Source organism: Drosophila sulfurigaster, chromosome 2L (assembly GCF_023558435.1).
Source record: "Drosophila sulfurigaster albostrigata strain 15112-1811.04 chromosome 2L, ASM2355843v2, whole genome shotgun sequence".
Lineage (NCBI taxonomy): Eukaryota > Metazoa > Arthropoda > Insecta > Diptera > Drosophilidae > Drosophila > Drosophila sulfurigaster.
Genome location: NC_084881.1, coordinates 28,580,596 through 28,588,377, shown reverse-complemented (window position 1 = coordinate 28,588,377; position 7,782 = coordinate 28,580,596).

Below are 7,782 nucleotides of genomic sequence, written 5' to 3'. Positions count from 1 at the left end.
CCAGCTGCTAACGTGCTGCAGCTACCACACAACAGAATGTAGATGTTAACCGGGGGTGGAGGGAAAAATGGGGGAAAACAACATCGCGACAGTTATAAATAGCCAAGTAAAATTGTCGACGCGACATCAACGAGAACGAGAAAGAGAACGACAGGATGAAAACTGAAACCAGGATGCGATACCTTTGCTCTGTCTGCTGCCTTCTCCTTGTTTCCTTTTTTTTCTCCTCCATTTTTTGCTATTTGCCCCGTGTGGCACACAAAACTTGTAGTTTATTCAAAGTTGTTGGCAGCCAGACGAAGAAGTCAGAGTAGAAAGAGAGACAGAGACGGGAAAGAAGCAAAAGGAGCTGGCAACATATTTTCCTTGTTGTTGTCCTTTTGTTGACGGGGCCGCAGCATCATTATGGCTAATAAACATTGCCATTTGCGGCTGCCCAGCAGAAATTGCCAACAAAAGTGGCACAACACTCGTCAAGTCAGCTTCTAAAGGTTGTAGAAGCTGTCGTCCAGTTTAGAGCGAAAGCTGCTAGACATTAATATGCTAATAGTATTAGCAGCCAAGTGATTAAGGAGACAAGTTAAGGGAAAGTAGCAGACAATAAGGCTTTGAATCTACATATCTAATGCTGCTATTTTACTGTGTTTTACTCTTCAAAGTATTGCTTTCTGAGTGGTGATTTATTTGTTAGTTATTCTTTGTAACATATTCGCCAACGTTTTGGTTTATTTGTTCACTCGGTCATACTAGCAATTTACTTACTTTAAGTGTATGATAATAGTTTTTTCATCAGCAAAGGAAAATACTTTATGCAGATTCCAATATTTGCACTACCAAAAGAGTTCGGCATTCCTAGTTTCTCTTTTGACCACTTTCGCAAATACTTCTCTTAAATGTATTAACTGATTTTTTTATTATTATTGTTATATTCCCTTAGTTAATCTGTGTGACTTATTCGCTAATGTTTTGCTTAACTTTTTTATTTTGTGTTACTTACAATTTCATTAATTTACATACATATGTCATAGGAATTATTTTGATCAATTGAAGAGCATATTTTTTACGGACATTTGTTCTACCAAGAGAGTTGAATGTCTGAATTACCCTTTCGACCACTTTCGCCAACGTTTCACATTGTTTCATTGGCTGATTTTGAAAATATGAAATCACCATCAGCAGTTTAAACATTTGTTCATCATTAAACATGAGCCTCGTTCCCTCTTCCCTCTTTTCTTTACTGTTTTGTTCTGTTCCCACCTGTGTTTCACATCAAATTGGATAGGCAAATGCTCGCTGGGATTGTTGTTTGTTGTTGTAAGCAAAGTCGCACACACAAACGCTGGCTGCATAAATGTTTAAGCAACTGCGCTGGCAATCCTAACCAGGCATAAAAACCAACAGCAGGCAAACACACACACGCACACACACGCACACACAACACAAAAATGCTTGTAAATAAATTGCGCATACGCCGCGTATTTGCCAAAGGCAACCAGACAAGCATAACAACAGCAACAATAACAACAATAGTAGGGCGGCAAAATGTTTATAAAAATGATTGCTGCGTTTTATTTGTCATTTAAACAAATAAATGGCATGCCACACGGCAATTATTTATGCAACCATTCTCTCTCTCTCTCTCACTCTCCCTTCGCTGTCGCCCCCGCTGATGACTGGCTTAATATTTCTACGGACGATTTAATCAGAGAGATGCAGGACATATCCCCCCCTCGAAAAAAGGATAAAGATGAGTGCGCGCGCACAAAATGTAATTAGGCTTAGGCCTGGATTAGTTGCAAATTCAGTTTTTGCCACTTTTGCCACGGCGCCAACACTTGTTGAGCGTGTTTTAATTGAGGCTCGCTTTTTGGATTATGTTATCACATTATTGTCCTAGTTGTCGATACTCTCGTTACGTTGTAGCTCTGGCATATTTAATTATTTAAGGGGATTTTCATTTGATAATCTCACGACATTTAAAAATTGATACTCTAAATGAAATGAATGCGACAAATTGAATTGTTTAAATACATTTGCAGCAACATCAAACGTACGTTTGGAATTGTTATTTGCTTGTGAATGCGTTTGCTTTACATTCAATGCATAAAGCTGCTAAAGAATGCTTCGATTTGAGTTGTTTCATTGCTTACAAGCTATTTAATTACACTTGAAAAAGTTGTCGATTTTTCTATCTAATTCTATACACTTTCTTTAAATTCTGTCTAAAATTCTTCCTAGCTTAGTTGCTGTTTTTTTTTTATTTCTTCTGAATATATAATTTTTAAATTTTATTTCTATTTTTTTTTCTATTCTATTTCTATTCTATTATTATTCTTTTTCTATTCTATTTCTATTCTATATATTCTATTTCTATTATATTTCTATTCTATTTATACTCTATTTTTATTCTATTTCTATCCTATTTCTATTCTATTTATAATCTATTTCTATTATATTTCTATTCTATTTATATTCTTTCTATTCTATTTATAATCTATTTCTATTCTATTTATATTCTTTCTATTTATAGTCTATTTCTATACCATTTCTGTTTTGTTTACATTTAAAGTTTCCTTTATATTTTCCTTTTCAATAGACATTCTTTAAATAATTTCTTAAATTTTTGCTACCACTTTTTTCTGCATTTAAAATCTGCTTCACAGTTTTCTTTTGCAAGCATTTCGCTGTCTACTTGAGCACTTGAGTTGTCTGTTAGAGTATTTAATCTTCGACAACTTGAAGTCTGTGCTTTTTCTATGGCTTTTTCTCTCTATTTGCACGCATGCTGACAGCACAAGTCGTTCGTTTGTTCCTCTAGTTGTTCTCTGAGTTGTTGTTGTTGTTGTTTTCGCTGCTGGCAAATTTCCACGGCAAACATGAAAAGCGGTTGAGAAAAACGCCCGCGAGCTGCCGCACAACACAAAGCAGGATACACAACGAGATGAGGCACACACACACTTTTTCCTATGCCTTCTTCTCACTCACTCTTCTATCCCCCTCTCTTTCTGACTGACTGAGTGAGCTATGCTGCGTTAATAGAATTGTGATAAACGCATCCTTTTGTATCGATGCGCGTGGCATTTTAGCCGCTTTTGGCTTACATTGGATTTGGAATAGGGATTTCGATTGCCATTAGATGGGGCATGGGAGGGAAGGGGAGAACGGTTAGGGGCAGGGGTGAAGTATGTTAGTTGGTAGCTAAAGCTGCCTCAAGCGTTTGGCGTTGTTCGGTCTGCTATCGAGACGCGCTTCGTTTAATTTAATTAAATTGACTGAAGCAATTTGCTTTGAGCTCTTCGCTCAGCTTTTCTCTCCAAGTGCGTGTGTGTGTGTGTGTGAGTGTGTGTGTGCGTGTTTAGCTTTTTGCCGAAAGTGTTGTGAAAATTTAGTTAGTTTTCTAGTTTTTTTTCTTCCTTTCTTCTTTTTGTAGCATTTTACTCTCTGTATGTTTGTTTGTTCTCGCACTTTTCATAATTAATTAGAAGCTGCATCTTTATACACGCACTCAAGTTAGAGTCTGCAGCAAATGCATTGAAAGCTTAATTTCTGTATGCACAAACGAGACACTGTTGTTGAGTGGCATGTGAGCTGCCACGCCCACTTGGCTGCACATTGTGCATAATGCAACATGGAGAAGAAGCAACTGAAAAGAAGAAACATAGAAACATCGAAATAAAGCCGCTTCGCTCTTGCCTTTATTTACATGGCAACTTCAAGTGCTTCGCATTTGATGCATGACAAGTTGCAGAAGAGAAGGAAAAGGAAAAGGAAGATGAGAGTTTGCCTTTGTAAGCAGCTTGCTTTTGGGTTGCACGCAGAATCTGTGTGATATATTAGCTAGCGATTCATCAGGCGGAGCCAAGCTCACAGAGCACAGAGCATATTATGCCATGTTTTGTGGCAGAGAGAGAGAGGAAGGTTAGCTCTTGCCATGATTTCTCACTTTTACCCAAAAGTGCTGCGACCTTCGTCAACCTGATGCGAATTTATGTCAAAGCTTTGCCACTCGAACATATTTCGTGTTTGTTTCTCATTTATTTATTTATTTTTTTTTTGTAGACCAAGAGTCAAAGTAAAGTGGTCAGAGCAATCCATTAACTTGGCAATCGATAGGCTATAATGCGATGTCTGACAACTCAATTGTTGAATGGAAGCTAATGCTTAAATTCCGATTGCAATTTAAGCAGCTTACAACGCAAAGTCGCGTCAATTGAATATGATAATTGAATTCTTCAGCTCATTAGCTGTGGCTTAGAGCAACAGTTGTGTGTTCTCTCCGCTTCTGCTATCTGATATACTTTATATATATATAGTATGATGATGCTTGTTGTTTCATTCATTAGACGACATTGCAGAACTTAATGCAATTGCCAAGCATTCAGCTGGCACAAGGATCAAGTTAAAAGCCACACGACTTTGTGAGCGCATCCTTACTACTCGAGTATGTGTGTGTGTGTGTCTGTGTGTGTGACTTTAGCGATGTCTGCTTCGTCGACGTCCTCGGTCTTGTCAATCGTCAAGTAATTGCATTTACCAAGCACGTATGTTGACGATAGTTAATTTTGTAAGTGTATCTTGATATCGATTGCAGTCGTGTGGCAACCAGCAACCAAGACTGCAGACTGCCAACTATCAGAGAGAAAGAGAGGAAGAGAGAGAGAGTTAGGTAAGCTAGGAGGGGGGAAGTAAATAGCAGATGTGCCAGGCGCATGGCGAAAGACGCGTCTGCAATCCGCAGCCAAACGCAATGAGCCAAAAATGCAATTGCCGAGCAGCAGCAGCAACAACAACTTCGACTGGCAACAACAATATATGAAACAAGTAAGAAAGTAACAGTCGAGTATGCTGAACTGTGAGATACTCGCTATTATTTCTGAATAAAAGCAAAACAGTGCGATATTCGTTTTAAAATATACCGTGTTCACATACCGTAAAAATAGTATTTTGTATATTAATACAGATTCAAAATATACCATGAGTGCAAAACATACCAAATTTTATATTTGGTATATTGATATTATACTACATTCAAAATATACCATATACTGCAGAATATACCATACGATATATTTGGTATATTGCCATAGTACTACATTCAAAACCATAAGTACAAAATATACCAAATGGTATATTGACATTATACTACATTCAAAATATACGATAGATTGCAGAATATTCCGTACGCTATATTTGGTATATTTATATACTGCATTCAAAATATACCGTAGAATGCAAAATATACCATATGTTGTATTTGGTATATTGATATACTACATTCAAAATATACCATAAAATCCAGAAGTAATTAAGACTCTTAGCAGGTAAGCGTTTCTCAGTAAAAATAGACGTGACAATAATTTTAAATGCTGTCGAAAAAATTGTATCGCTATCTCTTATAGTCTCTGAGATATAGGTGTTCATACGGACAGACAGACAGACAGACGGAATATATACTTTTCCTGCAGGCACACAAAGTTAAAATACCCTTCTACCCCTATGGGTAGCGGGTATAATAAGAATTCAACTACACGAAATGCTTGCACGCTGGCAGAATTTTCAAATAAAATTGCTGGCGAAATTTACTGGGGGAAGAAATCCTTGAAGCAATTATGTTGATTTTCTTGCTGCAGATTTGGAAGCCAGTTGGAAGCTGTGAGTGAGAAACTGATTCCAAGATGAAAACTGAAAACTGGAACTGGCACTAATTAGACGACAATTTGAGCAAGTCAACAGCATTGCTCCGGCAAAAAAGTAGGATTCATTTAATTGCTGCAGTTACTTGGAGACTCTCAGTTGAGTGCAAAATTCGTGAAGAGAGTGGAAATCAGCAGACAGGAAGTGCGCTCGCTCTGTGTTTTGATACAAATGGATTTTTAAAACCCAATTTCCGCTCTCCCAAAAAAAAAAACAAGAAAACAAGGAAAACTAATAACCCATTTTGCCAACTCTTGGTCTTGGGCATCGACATCGCCATCGACAGCAGCTGAAGCCATGGGAAAAGTGCCAAGGAAATTGTTTTCAATTTCAAAGAATGTTTGCGTCGCGCGCAAGGAGGAAAAAGTCAAGCAGGGCGATTAAAATTCGCTTTCACAATATTTATATAGAAACAAATTAAATTTTCGTTGCTCCGACAAGTTTCATCGGCGACGTCGACGTCGAAAGCGGCAGCGAAACAATTTCATTTTGCAAAACAAAGCGAAAATAAAACAGCAACAAGGAGAAAACCAAAACGTAAGAACGAAACGAAAAAAAAAAATGAAAATAGATGAGAAAAATAAGCTGCACTTAAAAATTATTTACGAGACTTGGCGTTGTCTACATCCCCCCCAAAATGTGGCCATAAAAAGGCGACTCCTGCCCTCAAGTCAAGTCGAAAAGGCAAGAGAGAAGCCAAGCCAAGCCAAGCCATTGACTGACGACTGACTAGCACCAAAAACTTTCTTACGACCCTAAGTGTGCGTGTATGTGTGTGTAAGTGTGTGTGTGTGTTGCTTTGTAGGTGTTGCTGCGGCGAATTGAAAAAAGTTTAGACGCCAGCTTTGGGCGCGCCTCTCACACAAAAAAAGGCAAAAACAAAGTTTATGAGCTCCTTCCACACGTTTCGCGCTTCACGTTTCCCCGTTCCGGTCCATTCCGTCAGCCCTTTTACGGCCTTTTTAATGGCTGAATCGCGGCCAAAAACTTTGCCGGCGGTCAGCATCAGCAGCAGCCACACACACACAGACACACATATAGCCACATCCACATTCACGGCATCAGCCGCAGCGTCAGCTTTGACGCATCCACAAAGCTGCAGCGGGCACCAGCAGCAGCAGAAAGAAGAAGCAGCAGCAGCAGGTGGAAACACTGTAAAAAAATCAGGGTTGCAAAGGCGTGAAAAGATTCTCGCTTAAAGCAACGCATATTCAAGATAATGCTTTTAGCAGCAAGATAAATTTTAGTTTGGTGTTAATGTAGAAGTGAAATAATCCCAATTTTGAGGCAGTAGAAAGTTATTCAGGTCTGAGTACATGATTGCAAGAATTGACTTTGGTCCCGTATAAGAAAGTTATTAGTAAAGTGCATTCACTTTATGTAAATGTTCATTCCTTGAATATTTATTAACCAATTCTTGTACAAAACATAACAAAATTATCTTATTGATCTCATTTAGTAATAAAAACAAAATCAAATCAGCTGATTTAACTTTTGTTGAAAATTTCAAATGCGATTTGATTTGGTTTAGTATTTCTAAATGAGACCAATAATATAATTTTATTATGTTTTGTATATGAATTACCGAATTTACCGTTCGTTATTTTGAAGGGCAAATATAAAGGCTTTTAACCAAAAGCGTACGAAAACCCTTGTGTTTTTGCTATTCGTGACTGTTGAAGCTGCTAACTAATTGAGAATTTAAATGCAGTTTTATTAAATTAAACTCGATTTGATAGTTAGTTATTTCTTTTGGCGCATTCTTTGCCGTGTTTGGCATTAAATTGCAAGGGAACACTGCAAAGAAGTGACACAGAAATCGAGGGGACAGCGAGAAACCGCAACAGTTAAGAGAGCAGTCGACATTCGCCATTCAGCCGCGAGCGTATGTGAAAGCCCTTAAATTAAACTTTGAGGCTGGCAAAACGACGAGTGCTATGTCATATACAAAAATAAAGAGCAAGAAAGAAAAGTGAGCAAAAGAGAGAGAGAGAGAGAGAGAGAGAGAGGAGCATGAGCATGGTCAAAAGCCAAAGGCAGCAACCGCAACAAGCGGCGGCAAAAGGATGAGCCACATGGCAGCCAAAG